Source organism: Lampetra planeri, unplaced genomic scaffold (genome assembly GCF_965212315.1).
Source record: "Lampetra planeri unplaced genomic scaffold, kcLamPlan1.2.h2 scaffold_264, whole genome shotgun sequence".
In the NCBI taxonomy this organism is placed as follows: Eukaryota; Metazoa; Chordata; class Hyperoartia; order Petromyzontiformes; family Petromyzontidae; genus Lampetra; species Lampetra planeri.
In genome coordinates, this window is record NW_027615092.1 from 41,762 (window position 1) to 63,187 (window position 21,426).

At 44.5% G+C, this 21,426-nt stretch overlaps 1 long non-coding RNA gene across 1 annotated transcript; it reads right to left on the bottom strand.

Annotated features, from left to right (window-relative positions):
• Nucleotides 1–16,629: 16,629 nt before the first annotated feature.
• LOC144740670 (uncharacterized) lies at nucleotides 16,630–21,425 on the bottom strand. Its single transcript, XR_013589715.1, has 2 exons — nucleotides 21,149–21,425; nucleotides 16,630–16,769 (listed from the first exon to the last, which is right to left on the bottom strand). It is a non-coding gene; the product is annotated as an uncharacterized LOC144740670 (long non-coding RNA).
• Nucleotide 21,426: the final 1 nt, after the last annotated feature.

The following is a 21,426-nucleotide window of genomic DNA, read 5'->3' on the forward strand; positions in this document are numbered from 1 at the left end:
GTTGTTTAGTAACTGCAGCTACATACTATTAACATTCCTTTCCTTTGTTAATGATACCCCCCTCCCCCCCCCCCCCTTTGATGCTGCTAATCCTGCATAATGCACGGGCATAGTATTGATTTGGAACCCCCCCCGCCCACCTCCTACGCATTTTCCATATGCTGAATTCCTCTTGATATGCAAATTATTTTGTTTAGGCGCTGTTCTTCCCACCTCCCCCCCCCTCTAACCCAGCTTAAATATACGCTCCAAGCTTGGAGGTGCTTCATTCTTCGCCTGAGGACGGCTGCTTGCGTTGTGGCCGAAACGTCGTGAGAATTGTTTTATTATGTTTTATTTTTATTATTTTATTACTTCCCTTCTACTTGACTTTACCGCAATAATTATGCTAATGTGTGTATTAACATGCATAAATTATGGTAATGCATGTAATTATATGCATAAATTATGATAATCACGGAGATAATCGTAGTAATGTATGCGGATGCTTGCGATTATGTTGATGTGTGCAGTTATGATAATTAGGCTCAGCTTCGTTTATCCAGTGTTATATCAATCAGGATAACACGATTATCATCGATTAAACGTTTACCGATTATCTTAGTGTGTTTATGTTATTTTAGGTCTCCAGTTTCAGATCTCATCACAGGATACAGTTATCAAGAATAAGATAGTTTTGCATGGACTTGGATAGAAGCACTCGAACAGTTGGTGTTAAGCAATTTTAATTCTAACAAACACATGACACTTTCTTATCCGAAAGCAAGTATACATCAATAAATTCATGGACAAGATTATGCAGTAACGAAAATGAATGACTAAAATTACTTCTTCATTGGCGTGATTATGCAGTTAACGAAAATGAATGACTAAAACATTTCTTATTCATGTAACTCGACGGCAGCAACTGCTTTGCACGATCAGTTGATATTGAACGCACCACCTCGAAATGGCAACCCTTTTTGAAACGCAATGACAATTTTTTTTTTATTCGTGTGCGTGCTGTGTGTGCGTTGTCCCCTTGTAATATTAATTAATTCTTAGAGCCGGGAGTTGTGTCGTTAGCTTGTGTGGTGTGGGAGGATACAAACAGCGGCCAGAAGTTTTCTCTGGGTTGGGCGTGGCCGCCGCGAGCCCCTACTGCTCCCTCGCTCGGCGTGTCTCTGCTTGTGCGCTCTCTCTCTCTCCACTGCTGGACGATGAGTTGGCACGATGCTGTCCTTGAAGATGCTCGGTCGCTCGTGTCGCTCGGTGTCGCTCGGTGTCGCTCGGTGGCGCTCGGTGGCGCAGCTCTGCTGGCGCTCGGTGGCGCTCGGTGGCGCTCGGTGGCGCTCGGTGGCGCAGCTCTGCTGGCGCTCTCCTTCTCTTTCTCCCGGCTGATTGTTCGTTAGCGCAACTCCAGCTGCAGCTGTTGGCATTCGCTCTCAAAATTTATAATTGTATTTGCACACCTCTTAGCCGACTGTGAAAACTTAGTACAATCAACTTATCGCAATCCTTGACTTTGCGAGCAACTCAACACATCAGGATAACTGTAGAAGAGAACTTTCAGCGATACTCTCTCGGCTCATGCCGACACCTCCCTTGCGAGCCCCGTCGCACCGCTGAGCACGACTCGGACTGACTGCAGCTGTTGGCGCTCTTGTGGTTAACTTAAAAACGTGACTCCCCTCCCTGGTCTGGTTTCCAATTGGAGTGAGGATGGATACTGTTTGCTTACTCTTCATGGCTAAGTTGGTAACTTGTTTATCTAACATGGTTCAAAACCCGTTTGTGTTTTTTTATCGTCAATGTTGTTTCCTTTGTTAAGAATATAATTATATATTTCGTGGCCTGGTTTTGTATTTATCAAAGGGTTTTTTTTTTACGAAAGGATGTTTCTTCCAGAACCCCCCCCCCCCCCCGCCTGCAATTCCCCCCTCCCTTGTTCCTCTTGTGTGAAATTAGGGGAGTTTTTATGACCTTTATTGCCCTCTAGTCTTTTTGAGGTGAGGAATGTGCATCTGTGGAAGTGTGGGGGCGTGTCCGTTCCCACGTTGCCGCGTGTCTATTTAAAAAAAAACGATATTATATATGTTGGCAGAATAATTCTTAAAAAAAAAATAATATAAAAAAAAATAAAAAGGGGGTATATACACAACAGTCCGCCCTTTTGAAAATTATCAGGGGTCGATTTGGCCACTGGCGAATTTTCAAACAAAGTAATGCCCCCTTTTTATGTCATGAATCCCATCAGCCGCCCTTACTCTCGGCGGTTGTTTCTTACGACGCGCGTGCACGTATTACGATCTTAACCTGGTTACATTTGAAATAAGCAAAGAAAATAACAACACGTTAAACATCGATATTGCGTTACATCGGTTCTCATACATCATAACTCCGACGAATATTCATTTTTGTTTTTGCTTAACATGATTACATTTGAATTAAGCAAAGAAAATAACAACACGTTAAACATCGATATCACCAGTTACATAGGTTCTCATACATCATAACTCCGACGAATATTCATTTTTGTTTTTGTTAAATCCTGGGAAACGCTAGGTAGCGGTTTCGAACGCATTTATGCGTTACCTTCCTCATGTTGCCTGGTTTACCACTTATCACTTTGATAATTCGATCACGGTTTTTAGGTTCGTTTTTGTAGTTTCCTCTCTCACTCTCTCGCGTCGTGGGAGTGTGTGGTGAAAAATTGTGCTGCACATAATCAGAATTCGCGCACACAACCCACTTTGACACTTGGTTCGTGGCATTCGCTCTCTCTGCGATTACATGCACATTTGCCGAGTCAGTGTGTCGATTTAATTATGTGCCTCTTAATGTTGCCCTCTTTGTTTTTTATGAGTGTGTTAGATTCCAACACCATTCCCGATATGTCATGAACATTCGTCTCCAATTTAGCACTCCCGTCCGCATAAATTTTGGTTTCCCTTGGATATTTTTCATTCAAAGGCTCGCGCCTGCACTCCTCAGGGCGTGTCTCTGTGTTCGCTCTCTCTGCCCCACCATCGCACGCTCTTGCGACGTTCTGGGTGGCTTTACCTTTTTCCGGACGATCCAGTTTTCCTATCTGTCTGTTATCTACCGTCCGATCACGCTTCAATGCAACCCTGTCCTTGTATTCGATCCGCGCGTCGTTTACAAGAGCACTGCTCGTGTTTCCTACCGCATCGTGTGCATTTGATGTTTCCCGGTCATGGTGGTATTTGCCCGCCCTGTCACTTGCAGCCTGCTTGTATTTCCCATTGAGCTCAGGGTTTAACAAAACCTCGGCGGGTGGGGCGCGTGTTGGCCGCTCGCTCGCGCTCACTGTGGGTGGTTGATCATGTATTTGGACCGCATTCTGTGTTATTCCTCTATTCCCTCCTGGTATAGCCGGTGGAGGAATTGGTTGGAATTGGACCGATTGTGTTCGACCTCCCATCATGCGATTCTCCTGAATGTTCGCATCCATACCTCCGCAGTCTGTGTACCACCTACCCGCTAGATGGTTATCTTGCCATCTCTGTGCGTAATTTGAACCTTGCGTGTGTCGTGGGATGGGGTGTTGATATGGTTCTGCTCTGAACCTCTCCCTCCTACGATTCTCGTACATTTTTGGCCCAGTGTTTTTCCCATTTGGGTGCCAAATTTTTCCTTGATTGTTACTTCGTCATCTTTGTGCGTAATTTTGACCTTGCGTATGTCGGGGCATGGGGTGTTGATATTATTCTGCCCTTGGCCTCCACATTCTGCGATTCTCCTGAATGTTCGGCTTTGTGCCGCTCTCATTCTCGTGCCAACCTCTCTCTGGTTTATTTTGCCACAGGTGCGTGCGTGTTTGCTCCTCCCTGCATTGTGGGACTGCTCGGTGATTTTTATTCCTCTCTGAGAGGCTGGGTTCCTTATCCCTCTCCCTGTGTTCTGGATCCGAATTATGATTCTTAGCTCTGTATAACCATGCCATGTACACCTTGCTCTCTATGCGGCGTAAGGATGCGGTTTCTGGATTCAAAACCATTCTCACCCTTTCTGTAATCTCTGGGCTCAAGGATTCAAAAAACATAATTTTGAACATTTTATCTCCTTCGTGGTATTGATTCACATCGCCTGCGTAATACGTTCTTTTAAATTGTAAGAGGTAGTCACGTGGATCTTGGTCCATGCCCTGGGTCATCGATTTTACAGCATAAAACCCCTCAGTGAGTGTCGAATATTCTCCAAACTTCCGAATCACTGCCAGGCTCAGTTGTTTAAAATAATTTCTAACCTTGTGTGGTAGTGAATTTACCCATGGTATAGATTCTTTATGTAAGCTTCGTTTCAAACTCGCTTTTTCATCCCGTCTCATCAGCCCTCTAATCATTGCCTCCTCTTCTACTGTTGCGATATGTGTGTGTATATCCATAGTCTGATTGTGTGGGTCAAAATCGGGAATTCTGACTAGAGCCTTGTCCATCAATTTAAGGGTTTTACTGTTGAATAAGTATTCCGAAAGTTGATCGCCGTCAGCGTCATCATCAAACAAGTTATCATCAGGCAATCTGTCACTTTTATCTCTGCTGTGTCGGGCGTGTTTTAGCGGCGTGCATTTTTTGTGTGATCGCTCAGTGCTGTGTCGCTCGTGTTGCCATTTCCCTTCAGTTTTTGCCTCTGCCCTTAGGGAAGGATGTCCTGTCGACTTTACTTTAACATTTTGCCTCCCTCTAGCTGTGAAGTTGTCAGTCTCACATGTTTTTGTTTGCATATGTATCTCTCCATCCCTTCTCTCGAATTGTGAGGGTTTCCCTTTGTCAAGGATTTTTTGTTCGATATCCATAATTTTTGTGCGATCAGTCCCTGGACTCTGTCCACGTACCCAAGAGTGTGATTTACTGTTACTTCCATATTTATTCTGTGGATCCACGTCTGTGAGTTTCGCTGGTGTCGCGAGCACTGATTTCTCTTCCCTCTCGAGGGTGTGAGGACATTTCTCCACGTTTATTAGAGACGATTTCTCTCCCGTTTCCTTTCCAAAATTTTCCTCATTCCACAATCCCTGTCTGTATGCCTGTGTGGGAAGGCATGAGTCCTGTCCTGCCTTCTCTGCAGTTTTTGCATCGTGTTCGCCTTCGTTACATTTTATCCAGTCAATTAGTTTCCCCCGAGGTGTGTTCGTGTTATCGATACAGCTCCCTTCCCATATGTCTCTCTGACTGTACTGCTTTGTAACAGATTGGTCGGTACGTTTTAATACGAGTTCCCAGTACCCCGTAACCCATTCAAAAATTATTCTTAATCCAAGCATCTCAAGTGTGGCGGGAGTTACTCTGACATTTCCTTTCAGAGTGCATATAAAACAATTATCTCACAGAGTGTAGTCAATTTGACTCGAGCTATCCTGTTATTTTCCGATTCAGAGTGCGTACCTCTAACACCATTTATCACAGGATGCAATTGGTTCGATACGATATTATCTTAATTCCACTGTCTCTGTTTCAACCTGCTATTCTGGGTTTTGACCTTAGAGGGCGTTTTTTTTTTGTTTTACGCCCGTTTACAATCACAATGCAATGTTTGGTCACGATATTCTGGTTAACACGTAGTGATTCATTCCTTCGTCCATGCAAAACACTGTCTGCGAGAGATCCCGGACGACGCCACCCCATTATGTTGTATATGTTGGGTTATGAAATTTTGATAAAAATAATAAAAATTAATAATTTTCCGAAAAATGTGCAAATCGCAATAAATATGTTAATGCATGTATTGACATGCATAAATTATGATAATGCATGTAATTATATGCATAAATTATGATAATCACGGAGATAATCGTAGTAATTTATGCGGATGCTTGCGATTATGTTGATGTGTGCAGTTATGATAATTAGGCTCAGCTTCGTTTATCCAGTGTTATATCAATCAGGATAACACGATTATCATCGATTAAACGTTTACCGATTATCTTAGTGTGTTTATGTTATTTTAGGTCTCCAGTTTCAGATCTCATCACAGGATACAGTTATCAAGAATAAGATAGTTTTGCATGGACTTGGATAGAAGCACTCGAACAGTTGGTGTTAAGCAATTTTAATTCTAACAAACACATGACACTTTCTTATCCGAAAGCAAGTATACGTCAATAAATTCATGGACAAGATTATGCAGTAACGAAAATGAATGACTAAAATTACTTCTTCATTGGCGTGATTATGCAGTTAACGAAAATGAATGACTAAAACATTTCTTATTCATGTAACTCGACGGCAGCAACTGCTTTGCACGATCAGTTGATATTGAACGCACCACCTCGAAATGGCAACCCTGTGTTATGAGTCTATGGGTCTCTGCTGTGTGATGAGTCTGTGGCTCTCTGCTGTGTGATGAGTCTATGGGTCTCTGCTGTGTGATGAGTCTATGGCTCTCTGCTGTGTGATGAGTCTATGGCTCTCTGCTGTGTGATGAGTCTATGGCTCTCTGCTGTGTGATGAGTCTATGGCTCTCTGCTGTGTGATGAGTCTATGGCTCTCTGCTGTGTGATGAGTCTATGGCTCTCTGCTGTGTGATGAGTCTATGGCTCTCTGCTGTGTGATGAGTCTATGGGTCTCTGCTTTGTGATGAGTCAGTGGGTCTCTGCTGTGTAAGTCTGTGGGTGTCTGTGTGTGATGAGTCTGTGGGTGTCTGTGTGATGAGTCTGTGGATCTCTGCCGTGTGATGAGTCTATGGGTCTCTGTGTGTGAGTCTGTGGATCTCTGCTGTGTGAGTCTATGGGTCTCTGTGTGCGAGTCTGTGGGTCTCTGTGTGCGAGTCTGTGGGTCTCTGTTGTGTGATGAGTCTATGGGTCTCTGCTGTGTGATGAGTCTGTGGGTCTCTATTGTGTGAGTCTATGGGTCTCTGTGTGTGAGTCTATGGGTCTCTGTGTGTGTGAGTCTGTGGGTCTGTTTGTGATGAGTCTGTGGGTCTCTGTGTGTGATGAGTCTGTGGGTCTCTGTGTGTGATGAGTCTGTGAGTCTGTGTGTGATGAGTCTGTGGGTCTCTGTGTGTGATGAGTCTATGGGTCTCTGCTGTGTGATGAGTCTGTGGGTCTCTGTGTGATGAGTCTATGGCTCTCTGCTGTGTGATGAGTCTGTGGCTCTCTGCTGTGTGATGAGTCTGTGGGTCTCTGCCGTGTGATGAGTCTATGGGACTCTGCTGTGTGATGAGTCTGTGGGTCTCTGTGTGATGAGTCTATGGCTCTCTGCTGTGTGATGAATTTGTGGCTCTCTGCTGTGTGATGAGTCTGTGGGTCTCTGTGTGATGAGTCTATGGCTCTCTGCTGTGTGATGAATCTGTGGCTCTCTGCTGTGTGATGAGTCTGTGGGTCTCTGCTGTGTGATGAGTCTATGGGTCTCTGCCGTGTGATGAGTCTATGGGTCTCTGCCGTGTGATGAGTCTGTGGGTCTCTGCCGTGTGATGAGTCTATGGCTCTCTGCCGTGTGATGAGTCTATGGGTCTCTGCTGTGTGATGAGTCTGTGGCTCTCTGCTGTGTGATGAGTCTATGGCTCTCTGCTGTGTGATGAGTCTATGGCTCTCTGCTGTGTGATGAGTCTATGGCTCTCTGCTGTGTGATGAGTCTATGGCTCTCTGCTGTGTGATGAGTCTATGGGTCTCTGCTTTGTGATGAGTCAGTGGGTCTCTGCTGTGTAAGTCTGTGGGTGTCTGTGTGTGATGAGTCTGTGGGTGTCTGTGTGTGATGAGTCTGTGGGTGTCTGTGTGTGATGAGTCTGTGGGTGTCTCTGCTGTGTGATGAGTCTGTGGATCTCTGCCGTGTGATGAGTCTATGGGTCTCTGTGTGTGAGTCTGTGGATCTCTGCTGTGTGAGTCTATGGGTCTCTGTGTGTGATGAGTCTGTGGGTCTCTGTGTGCGAGTCTGTGGGTCTCTGTGGTGTGATGAGTCTATGGGTCTCTGCTGTGTGATGAGTCTGTGGGTCTCTATTGTGTGAGTCTATGGGTCTCTGTGTGTGAGTCTATGGGTCTCTGTGTGTGTGAGTCTGTGGGTCTCTGCTGTGTGCGCGTCTGTGGGTCTCTGCTGTGTGATGAGTTTGTGGGTCTCTGTGTGTGATGAGTCTGTGAGTCTGTGTGTGATGAGTCTGTGGGTCTCTGTGTGTGATGAGTCTATGGGTCTCTGCTGTGTGATGAGTCTGTGGGTCTCTGTGTGATGAGTCTATGGCTCTCTGCTGTGTGATGAGTCTGTGGCTCTCTGCTGTGTGATGAGTCTGTGGGTCTCTGCCGTGTGATGAGTCTATGGCTCTCTGCTGTGTGATGAGGCTGTGGGTCTCTGCCGTGTGATGAGTCTATGGGTCTCTGCTGTGTGATGAGTCTATGGGTCTCTGCTGTGTGATGAGTCTATGGCTCTCTGCTGTGTGATGAGTCTATGGGTCTCTGCTTTGTGATGAGTCAGTGGGTCTCTGCTGTGTGAGTCTGTGGGTGTCTGTGTGTGATGAGTCTGTGGGTGTCTGTGTGTGACGAGTCTGTGGGTGTCTGTGTGTGATGAGTCTGTGGGTGTCTCTGCTGTGTGATGAGTCTGTGGATCTCTGCCGTGTGATGAGTCTATGGGTCTCTGTGTGTGAGGCTGTGGATCTCTGCTGTGTGAGTCTATGGGTCTCTGTGTGTGCGAGTCTGTGGGTCTCTGTGTGTGATGAGTCTGCGGGTCTGTGTGATGAGTCTGTGGGTCTCTGCTGTTTGATGAGTCGATGGGTCTCTGTGTGTGAGTCTGTGGGTCTCTGTGTGTGATGAGTCTGTGGGTCTCTGTGTGTGCGAGTCTGTGGGTCTCTGTTGTGTGATGAGTCTATGGGTCTCTGCTGTGTGATGAGTCTGTGGGTCTCTGCTGTGTGATGAGTCTGTGGGTCTCTGCTGTGTGATGAGTCTGTGGGACTCTGCTGTGTGATGAGTCTGTGGGTCTCTGTGTGATGAGTCTATGGCTCTCTGCTGTGTGATGAGTCTGTGGCTCTCTGCTGTGTGATGAGTCTATGGGTCTCTGCCGTGTGATGAGTCTGTGGGTCTCTGCCGTGTGATGAGTCTATGGCTCTCTGCTGTGTGATGAGTCTATGGGTGTCTGCCGTGTGATGAGTCTATGGGTCTCTGCCGTGTGATGAGTCTATGGCTCTCTGCCGTGTGATGAGTCTATGGCTCTCTGCTGTGTTATGAGTCTATGGGTCTCTGCTGTCTGATGAGTCTGTGGCTCTCTGCTGTGTGATGAGTCTATGGGTCTCTGCTTTGTGATGAGTCAGTGGGTCTCTGATGTGTGAGTCTGTGGGTGTCTGTGTGTGATGAGTCTGTGGGTCTCTGCTGTGTGATGAGTCTATGACTCTGCTGTGTGATGGTTCTGACCCTGAGGCTGGCGTCATCCGTCACCTCTCTGCTGGTGCCGGCGAAGACCTGGAAGCGCGGGCGCTTCAGCGGCAGAGCCATCTGGCTACCATGAGAGATTCGTTCATGAGGCTATCCACATATATAAACACAGAGACAATTTCAACCGAGAAGATGGATTCTGGCTTAGCAATCATTGGAAGGACGTAATAAACCATTTCGGATCTTAACTGATTGTGTTCACGTTTACGGTGACTTTCAGACCGCGTTCCACTCACTGGCATTGTATTCTCCGCAGAGAATGGATTCTTTGCTCCGCTGCATTGACATATTTTGTTGCTTCCTCTTAGTATCTTTCACACGACGGTCAACAGTACAGTGTATAATAACAAATAGTTTAAAAATGTATATGCTTAATACAATGTACAAAGTAATATATAGTATCGTAATTGTATAGTGAATATACAGCAGTGTAATATACATTAGGGTGGGTAGAATAATACATAGTGTAATATTACAATGGATAAGGTATAGGGTGGTTTATAGCAATACAGTATATATTTTAATGTTTGGGTTTGTCTATGGCAGTATATAGTACGGTGTAGACTCGTGTGATGTAAGAGAATAAAGTTTAGATGGAAGCATATTATATTTTTTACGACGTAGAATTGTAATGTATTACTTACTGTTAGTAACTCAGCTTATTGTAGAGTATATTTAGTATAATTATGATACTATGTAGTTTATACTTTAGTTGTTTACGTGGTGGTTTTAGTTACTGCTGCTACATACTATTAACACTTCTTCCCTTTATTAATGCTACCCCTATCCCCTCCCTGTGATGCTGCTAATCCTGCATCATGCACGGGCAAAGTAGCACGAATCACATACCTGCATTTCTCATATCCCCTCCCTTGGATGCTGCTAATCCTGCATAATGCACGGACATAAGTAGTACTAATCACATACCTGCATTTCCCATAAATATGCTAAATTCCTCTTGATATGCAAATTCTTTTGTCAAGGCGCCCTTCCCCCCCCCCCCTTCCAACCCAGCTTATATATATGCTCCAAGCACGTGTGCTGTTTCATTCAGACGCTGTCGCCTCGACAGACCTGGTTTCACCTGAGGACGGCTGCTTGCATTGTGGCCAAAACGTCGTGGGAATTATTTTATTGTTTTATTTTTATTATTTTATTACTTCCCTTCTGTGACTTTACCGAAAGAACCAAGAAGATGAACCTTACACTTATTACTACACCGCATTACACTTATTACTACACCACATTACACTTATTACTACACACATTACACTTATTACACATTATTCTTATTATAACATTATACTCGTTATAACATATTATAATTACGGCTTTGTGTCAATGAGAGATTTGGAGGTTTGTTGACTGCACTTAATCAAACAAACTTCGTAACATTTGAAATGTAATGCAATGCAACACAGAGAGTCGGTCAACACACAATTGACGCATCGCCTGGCTGATTGCGTTCTTCCACAGATTGCTAAACTAAGCGAGAGAATTGAAGGGAATGCGATCAGGCGAGGGCAGGAGGCAAGGCCCCGCGTTGTAAAGTTCCAACGTGGACATCGCTTCCATGCTCGCTGCTACAGTTATTACAACCTTATACTTATTACAACCTTATACTTATTACAACCTTATACTTTTACGTGGTTGTTTAGTTACTGCAGATACATACTATTAACATTCCTTCTCTTTATTAATGCTACCCCTACCCCCTCCCTTTGATGCTGCTAATCCTGCATAATACACGGGCATAATGACTTAAAACCCCTCGCCAAACCTACACATTTCACAAGTAGTACTAATCGCATATCTGCATTTCCCATAAATATGCTAAATTCCTCTCCACAGGGAATGGATTCTTTGCTCCGCTGCAAGTTTCCAACAACCACTCTCCTATGACATTTCGTTGCTTCCTCTTAGTATCTTTCACGTGACGGTCAATGGTATAGTGTATAGCTGATTGTATAATAATAAATAGTAGACAATTGTAATGTTTTATACAATGTAAAAAGTAATATATAGTATCGTCATTGTATAGTGAATATACAGCAGTGTGATATACAGTAGGGTAGGTAGAATAATACATAGTGTAATATTACAATGTATAAGGTATAGAGTGGTGTATTATAATAATACAGTATATAATTAAATGTTGGGTTTGTCTATGGCAGTATATAGTACGGGGTATACCCGTGTGATGTAAGAGAATAAAGTTTAGCTGGAAGCATATTATGTTGGAGGGGGGGGGGCAATAATGGATATATTTTGCACGGCAAGTGAGCGGTGACGTCACATCTGTGATGTCACCCGCATGCTGCAGCAGCACGCTTCCCCCCCACCCTCTGCGTTGGCCGTGTATTGATCCAAGACAAAAATCCAAGTCCCAGGCGAAGCCGGGTCATAAAGCTAGTCAGGTACAAATTAAAGAGGAAACAAACCTAGTAAACTTACAAATACAATGCAATACAACACAGAGTCGGCTAACAACAGTCAACACCCTACCTGGTTGATAATTGGTTCTTTACCCTTCTATCTGGCAACAAAACTGACACCTTTTTACAAGGAGTCATGTTTGCATAGACCGCAATACCTGCAGTCATAAATACAAACAAAAGACATAACTCTGATAATGTGCACTGTCCTTGAAGTTGATTGGTCCACACCCGAGACAGCTTTCCTTAGAGCCTAGTCTCACATGGGTTGGACCAGAAGACGCCAAAAGGCGCACAACTCAAAGACAATGCACCATCAGAGTATGAGAGCTCGGGGCAAGCATCTACACTATGGGGATCTCATTTGCCAGTAAAAATATGATAATTGGTTCTTTGCCCTTCTATCTGGCAACAAAACTGACACCTTTTTACAAGGAGTCATGTTTGCATAGACCGCAATACCTGCAGTCATAAATACAAACAAAAGACATAACTCTGATAATGTGCACTGTCCTTGAAGTTGATTGGTCCACACCCGAGACAGCTTTCCTTAGAGCCTAGTCTCGGGTGTGGACCAATCAACTTCAAGGACAGTGCACATTATCAGAGTTATGTCTTTTGTTTGTATTTATGACTGCAGGTATTGCGGTCTATGCAAACATGACTCCTTGTAAAAAGGTGTCAGTTTTGTTGCCAGATAGAAGGGTAAAGAACCAATTATCATATTTTTACTGGCAAATGAGGTCCCCATAGTGTAGATGCTTGCCCCGAGCTCTCATACGCTGATGGTGCATTGTCTTTGAGTTGTGCGCCTTTTGGCGTCTTCTGGTCCAACCCATGTGAGACTAGGCTCTAAGGAAAGCTGTCTCGGGTGTGGACCAATCAACTTCAAGGACAGTGCACATTATCAGAGTTATGTCTTTTGTTTGTATTTATGACTGCAGGTATTGCGGTCTATGCAAACATGACTCCTTGTAAAAAGGTGTCAGTTTTGTTGCCAGATAGAAGGGTAAAGAACCAATTATCATATTTTTACTGGCAAATGAGGTCCCCATAGTGTACCCTACCTGGTTGATTACTTTCTTCCAAAGATTGCTAAATTTGAGAGAGAGATAAAACACAGACCCGGAGACATACAGACAGACACATAAGCAGAGAGAGATGACACAGAGACACACAGAGAGAGACACATAGAGAGAGAGATGACACAGACACACAGAGACGCACATAGACAGAGATGACACAGACACACAGAGACACACAGACAAAGAGAGAGATGACACAGACACAGAGAGACACACAGACAGAGAGATATGACACAGAGACACACAGAGAGAGACACAAATAGACACAGAGAGAGATGACACACACACACAGAGAGACGCACATAGACACAGAGAGAGATGACACAGACACACAGACGCACATAGACACAGAGAAAGATGACACAGAGACACACAGAGACACAAACACACAGACACACAGAGAGATAACACAGACACACAGAGACACAGATAGGCACACAGACAAACAAAGCCTCTCTGTCGAGGCCTTAAAAAGAGAGAGGGGGCAGAGAGAGAGAGGGGAGTAGAGAAACTAGCACGTCAATGCAAGGCCGTAGCCATGGAGTCAACATTGGGGAGGACAAAATATTCCATGGGGTCTGGGGTCCCCCCCCCCCCAGAAAAATATCTAAATTTGAAAAATAATTTCCTGCCATTTCCTCCCTAAAATATTTGTAAAAGTTCACTAACACATGGGATGGAATTTGTTTTATTTTTTACAACAATGTCTAATAGTGTATTGTATTACATTGCTGTTTTTTTCTTTTTTACCTTTTCTTGTTTCATAGTATGTAATGGCAGAGATTAGGAATTCATAAAGTACAACGCAATCATATAAACAGAAATCTATGCATTGTTATATGAAGACAAGTCCAGATTTCGTGGCCAAGGTTTAGCAAATTGTTGTTTTTATTAACAGAGCATCGCAATTATTATTTTTGAAGAAGATTTTTATAGAAATGTATTGGAGGGGCATATTTTATATTATAATTATTATAACATTATAATTACGGCATTGTGTCAATGAGAGATTTGGTGACTGCACAGAGAGAGAGACACTTAATCAAACAAACTTAATATTTTGAAATGTAATGCAATACAACACACAGAGTCGGTCAACACACAACTAATGCATCGCCTGGCTGATTGCGTTCTTCCACAGGTTGCTAAACTTAGCGAGAGAATTGAAGCGAACGCCATCAGGCGAGGGCAGGAGGCAAGGCCCCGCGTTGTAAAGTTCCAACGTGGACATCGCTTCCATGCTCGCTGCTACTCAATTGACATCCCTACGAGAGAGAGCGCGAGGCTCTACCTCGGTATACAACCACCACATCCACCACCACATCCACCACCACATCCACCACCACATCCACCACCACATCCACCACCACATCCACCACCACAACCACATCCTCCACCACAACCACAACAACCACCACAACCACCACTACAACCACCACCACAACAACCACAACCGCGATGAAAATTTCTCACCTCGGATTTCAGTGTGAGCACGGAGATGCAACAGTCACGCAGCAGCAGGCCGTGACGTCACTTCCAGGGTACAAGACACGCCCCTCCCGCAATGAGCGTCTCTTAACTTAAAAAAATATGTTAATGAGCCCCGCCAATACGTGGAGGGGTGGGGTGCGCGTGCAGAACCCGTCGCAATGAACTCGCGACGGCTTTCACGAATAAATTATGTTAATGAGGTGCCAGTCACTGGGCGTGGCTTTGCCCAAATAAGGATTGGCATTGGAAGATATCGGTTGCGGCCGAGCGGAAGTGACGTCAGGAGGTGGGCGAATACCTTGGTGACATGACGTCACTAGCGAAGCACACCTCCCCCTGACGTTTGACGTCGATGAGGTCACGCTGAGCGGCGACGTCAGAGAGCGGGGTCAGAGTTCAAGTTTGTTGACAACAGTGGAGCGGCAGTGTCGTGGTGAGCGCTGCGCTCCGCACCGACCAGCCGAGTTCCATTCCCGCTCCTGGCCAACACCGCCAGTGACGACTTTCTGAACCGGTCCTGAGCCTCCCCTACGTCGACTCAGCCTCAAACGAGTACCCGGTGCGGTGTGTCAACATCGCCACTGGGGAGACAAAGGCGGCCGGGCGTGGTGCTGGCCACCCACCCCCTCGTGTGCCGTCCCACCCTTAATAGGTGCTCGCTAACAGCACTTGCCCCTGCAGTCTGTTAAGGCTGTACGGGGGATCGTTGTCTTTGTGTGTTGGGAGCAAGTTTGTGTGGCGTGTAGCCTTGGGAGTTGAACGGGCGCCTGCTGGTACTGACAGTCGTTGACTGCGGTTGGACAGACGCTGATAGACAGACACACACAGACAAGACAGGCGGACAGACACAGACAAGAGGAACACAGAGACACAGAGACGACATAGACAGAGACAGGCAGAGAGAGAGAGACACAGAGGCGAACAGAGACACAGACGGACAGAGAGATGTTGAATCGAACTCACTGAACTCGCTCCATTGAAAGAGATTCCTCGATCTTTGCCCATCCCCGGAAGTTGTTCTCGTTTCTATTTATTTCATTGTGTGTGGTGTGTAGTGTAAGCAATGTGGGATATCGATGTACACGGACATGAACAACATCAGCAGACAATACGTCTTTCGTACTCTTTGGTTCTTTCGGTAAAGTCACGTAGGTAGAACAAGTAAAATAATAATAAATAAATCACGACGTTTGGATCGCAACACGAGCGGTCGTCCTCAGGCGAAAACATCCAGACATTGTCGCGGCAGAAGTCACGTGAGCTACAGCTGAGCATTGTTTTAATGCGGTGGGCTCACTCGAAATTGATTTCTGTAAGACGAAGGTACTTTGAAAACCCACTGGCGATGCTCTTTTATATAAGCGCACAACTTGATCTATCTGTATTCTTAGTTCTTTCTTAAAATTATTCATTTTGATTTCATTTTTTACCTACGTGACTTTACAGAAAGAACTAAGAATATGAATCCTTGCAGTCACGAAAGCTTCAAATCTAGAATTAATCTGTGATGAATGCTGCACTTTCCGTCGTTTTCATGCAGGGGGCGCTATAACCCTACGCGCCCCCTGCATGAACGACGGAGGCACAGGGACAGACGTTCGATCACGTTGGAATCGATCTGCAGACGGCGGTCTTTAGAAGCTAATTAAAAAAATACGCACCGTCTATGCATGTACAACATACTAATGCACCATTCAAAACGAGTCGACCATTGCATGCTGGCATCTGGGTAAAAATTTAGCAAATTCTAAACATTACCTACAAACTCCACAACTGAGATGCCACATCAACCATCGCCCCCTACTGACAGGCTCTTGTCCACATGCAGGCCGGTAAAGGGCCACCACCTTGTGCCACACAGGGGCAGCTGCTACTTGGGGATGCTCTTCGAGTGTTTGAGACGAGATACGATGCAAAACTCCGAATTGCCGAGGCAATTAAGCAAGGACAATATAAATGCAATTGATAACAGTGAATGCTTGGGAGCTTATTGGCATTCGCTCCTGGTTAGAGATCTACCCAACACACAGGTTCACAAAGACTGGCCGCTCTTACCCTGCAGGTTGAACCTAGGAATTGAGTGTTCAACTTCACATTCTTGTCATTAAAAGCCTGTGACAAAGGTGCATCTACTGGAGCGACATCGTCTCAGGCTTACACATCTACCGTGTCTCCAATTGACTTTGTATTGTCTCGGAGGAAGTCCACCCACACCTCCACTTCCACAAACTGCTGGGAGTTGCCTCGCTCTGCCTCACAGTCAGAATTCTTCTCCTGCTTCACGTTGCCTCCATCAATGTGAAAGTCCGATTTTGGAATTTAATCTTCATTTTCACATTTTACCTTCACTTCTTCGCTCTTCACCATCACCTCTTCACATTTCACCTTCACCTCTTCATATTTCACCTTCTTCTTGGTTCTTTCGGTAAAGTCACGTAGAAGGGAAGTAATAAAATAATAAAAATAAAACATAATAAAACAATTCTCACGACGTTTCGGCCACAACGCAAGCAGCCGTCCTCAGGCGAAGAATGAGAACATTATCAAGCTAGGAGCTTATATAGGTGTAGCGAGGAGGAGCGCCTTAACAAAAGAATGTGCATATGAAGAGGAATTTAGCATACCAATGGGCAATGCATAGGAGGTGGGCGGAGGGGTTTCAAAGTCCCATTATGCCCATGCATTATGCAGGATCAACAGCACCACGGGGGGGCGCAAGGAACAGCGTTAATAAAGGAAAGGAATGTTAGTGATATGTAGCTGCATTTGCCAAACAACCACGTAGAAAACCAAAGTGAAAACTACATAAAAAACTAAAATATAAACTGATACTTACTATACTCTACAATAAGCTGAGTTACTAACAACAAATAATAAATTACAATTCTACGTCGTAAGAAGTATATAATATACTTCCATCTAAACTTTATTCTCTTAGCATATACAGTACTATATACTGCCATAGATAAACCCAACATTAAATTATATACTTTATTGCTGTAAACCACCCTATACTTTATACATTTTAATATAACACTATGTATTATTCAACTCACCCTAATGTGTATCGAAATGGTTTATTACGTCCTTCCAATGATTGCTAAGCCTGAATCCATCTTCTCGGTTAAAATTGTCTCTGTGTTTGTATATGTGGATCGCCTCATGAACGAATCTCTCATGATAGCCAGATGGCTTGCAGAGAACCTCCGTCTTGGAGAAGTCAATGTCATGTGAGCCCACTGAGTTATAACAGTGGTCTGCCACGGCTGAGGTGTTTGTCCTACCGTGTTTTAGATCAGCTTTATGTTCACGAATGCGGTCTGAGACGTGTCGTTTGGTTTCCCCAATGTAACTGCTACCACAGAGGCAACTTAGTTTGTAGACGCCAGGGTACTGTATGTCTGGAATCACATCTTTTACAGACGGTACCAGATCACGGATTTTATGTACTGTGTTGAATCGGACCTGGATCTTGTGTTTAATCAGGATTTTGGAGATCTTTTTTGTGACCCCAGCAATGTAGGGTAAGGTGATGGTCTTGAAAGGCTCCTCAACAGGATCTTTCTTGATGGTTGGAGTGATGGCTTTGCGGATTGTGTAGTCGGAGTAACCATTAGCTTTAAGAGCTTGGCGTACGTGTTTGAGTTCACTGGAAATGTGTTCATGGTCGGAGATGCATTGGGCTCTATGATATAGAGTCTTGATGAGGGAATTCTTCTGGGATGGATGGTGGTGGGAATCCGGTTTTAGATAAGCATCCGTGTGGGTGGCTTTCCTGTAGACAGAGTGGCTCATTGAACCATCAGGTCTCCTTTTGATTAGGACATCCAAAAAGGGTAGCTTGCCATCATTTTCGACTTCCATGGTGAATCTGATGGCTGGGTGTATGGAATTGATGTGGTCGAGAAATTGGTCTAGAGCAGGCCGGCCATGTGGCCAGATGACAAAAGTGTCGTCTACGTATCTCTTCCATAAGGTCGGGCGTAGAGTGGCAGTCTGGATGGCGTCCGTCTCAAATTTCTCCATGAAGATGTTGGCTACAACCGGAGATAGGGGGGAGCCCATTGGGGTGCCCTCAATTTGCTTGTAGAAGGTTCCATTCCAGGTGAAGTATGTATTGGTTAAGCAGTGTCTCACCAGGGGGGGTACCCCAGCATTTAGTCCTTGATGAACCAAGTCTTCAATGATTGCGATGGTGTCAGGCACAGGCACCTTGGTGAACAAGGAAACCACATCAAAACTGACAAGCAGGTCGTCTGGGGACAGGGCAATCCCCTTGATTGTCGATACCAGGTCAGTAGAGTTTAGTACTGCAGAGGTGGTTTTTCCAGTGAAAGGCCGTAGGATTTCGGACAAAAAACGAGCCAGTTTGTAAGTGGGGGAGTTGATAGTAGAGACAATGGGACGAAGAGGTGTATCTTCTTTATGTATCTTTGGCAAGCCGTACAATCTTGGTGGCCTGGCTGCAGAAGGTTTCAACGAGAACTGTTTGGTCTGATCAATTAATGCGGTTGAAGCAGAAATGATGTTGTTGGTTTTGGAGACGAGGCTGTTGGTGGGGTCTCTTTTTATTTTTGTATAGCTGCCATCGTTGAGTAGTTCTTGAATTTTGTTGTTGTATTCTATTTTGTCCATGATGACAGTGGCATTGCCTTTGTCGGCTGAGAGGATGACAATGTCATCCCTCTTTTTTAATTGAGCTAATTCAAAACGCTCATCTTTGCTGATGTTGCTAGCTGGCATCTTAGCGTTTTTGAGGGTTACAGAGATTTCAGATCTTGCTACGTCTGCAGCGATGTGACTCAAGCCCTTGAGAGCTACATCTACTCGAGCAATTATATCATTAACTGGTATGTGTCTAGGTGTGACTGCAAAGTTTAGTCCTTTAGCTAAAACGGATTTCAAACCTTCAGAAATAGGACTGTTACTGCGATTAATTACGACTTTGTTAACATCTAGCTTTTCAATGTGTGGGTCCGGTTTCTTGTTTGAGAGGCGGTTGAATTTGGAAATCAAGTTGTCCTTACATTTAGTCGACATAGCGGCAGCTGAAGAGGCAGTCATTTTTTCCACGTGTTCCCAATCCGATGTGGACATTGTTGCACTCAAAGATAAGTGTGATTTGTAGAGTGTCTTGTCTAACTGATCTAGTTCGGTGCGCGTAAGTCTGATTTTCTCTGAGATAAGAGCTAAGCTAGTTCTAGACAGAATTCGTTTCGCATTAGAAGAAGTTACAGCAGCAGATGTTAGTGTAAATGCGTTTGGTATTACCTTAGAGTCGCGGCATCTCTTCAGAAAGGTGAGAGACAGCTACCCTTTTTGGATGTCCTAATCAAAAGGAGACCTGATGGTTCAATGAGCCACTCTGTCTACAGGAAAGCCACCCACACGGATGCTTATCTAAAACCGGATTCCCACCACCATCCATCCCAGAAGAATTCCCTCATCAAGACTCTATATCATAGAGCCCAATGCATCTCCGACCATGAACACATTTCCAGTGAACTCAAACACGTACGCCAAGCTCTTAAAGCTAATGGTTACTCCGACTACACAATCCGCAAAGCCATCACTCCAACCATCAAGAAAGATCCTGTTGAGGAGCCTTTCAAGACCATCACCTTACCCTACATTGCTGGGGTCACAAAAAAGATCTCCAAAATCCTGATTAAACACAAGATCCAGGTCCGATTCAACACAGTACATAAAATCCGTGATCTGGTACCGTCTGTAAAAGATGTGATTCCAGACATACAGTACCCTGGCGTCTACAAACTAAGTTGCCTCTGTGGTAGCAGTTACATTGGGGAAACCAAACGACACGTCTCAGACCGCATTCGTGAACATAAAGCTGATCTAAAACACGGTAGGACAAACACCTCAGCCGTGGCAGACCACTGTTATAACTCAGTGGGCTCACATGACATTGACTTCTCCAAGACGGAGGTTCTCTGCAAGCCATCTGGCTATCATGAGAGATTCGTTCATGAGGCGATCCACATATACAAACACAGAGACAATTTTAACCGAGAAGATGGATTCAGGCTTAGCAATCATTGGAAGGACGTAATAAACCATTTCGATACACATTAGGGTGAGTTGAATAATACATAGTGTTATATTAAAATGTATAAAGTATAGGGTGGTTTACAGCAATAAAGTATATAATTTAATGTTGGGTTTATCTATGGCAGTATATAGTACTGTATATGCTAAGAGAATAAAGTTTAGATGGAAGTATATTATATACTTCTTACGACGTAGAATTGTAATTTATTATTTGTTGTTAGTAACTCAGCTTATTGTAGAGTATAGTAAGTATCAGTTTATATTTTAGTTTTTTATGTAGTTTTCACTTTGGTTTTCTACGTGGTTGTTTGGCAAATGCAGCTACATATCACTAACATTCCTTTCCTTTATTAACGCTGTTCCTTGCGCCCCCCCGTGGTGCTGTTGATCCTGCATAATGCATGGGCATAATGGGACTTTGAAACCCCTCCGCCCACCTCCTATGCATTGCCCATTGGTATGCTAAATTCCTCTTCATATGCACATTCTTTTGTTAAGGCGCTCCTCCTCGCTACACCTATATAAGCTCCTAGCTTGATAATGTTCTCATTCTTCGCCTGAGGACGGCTGCTTGCGTTGTGGCCGAAACGTCGTGAGAATTGTTTTATTATGTTTTATTTTTATTATTTTATTACTTCCCTTCTACGTGACTTTACCGAAAGAACCAAGAAGATGAATCCCTGCAGTCACGAAAGCTTTAAATCGAAATATTTCACCTTGTTACCTTTAAAAGTGTCCAAGCTGGGATTGTCATCCGGTTCTTGTTTGATGAGGGATGGGCTCATTGCGGCACTGACTTTCACAAGCTGATTTCACACTCCACTGCTAGTGGATCTTCTGATGCTTGTGTGTTCTCTGGTGTATTTGAAGATTTGATGAACGTGCAAACGCCTTCCCACACACACTGCACTTGAAGGGTTTTTCTCCCGTGTGTATTCTCTGGTGTGTTACAATAGTAGATGAAAGTGCAAACACCTTCCCACACACACTGCAC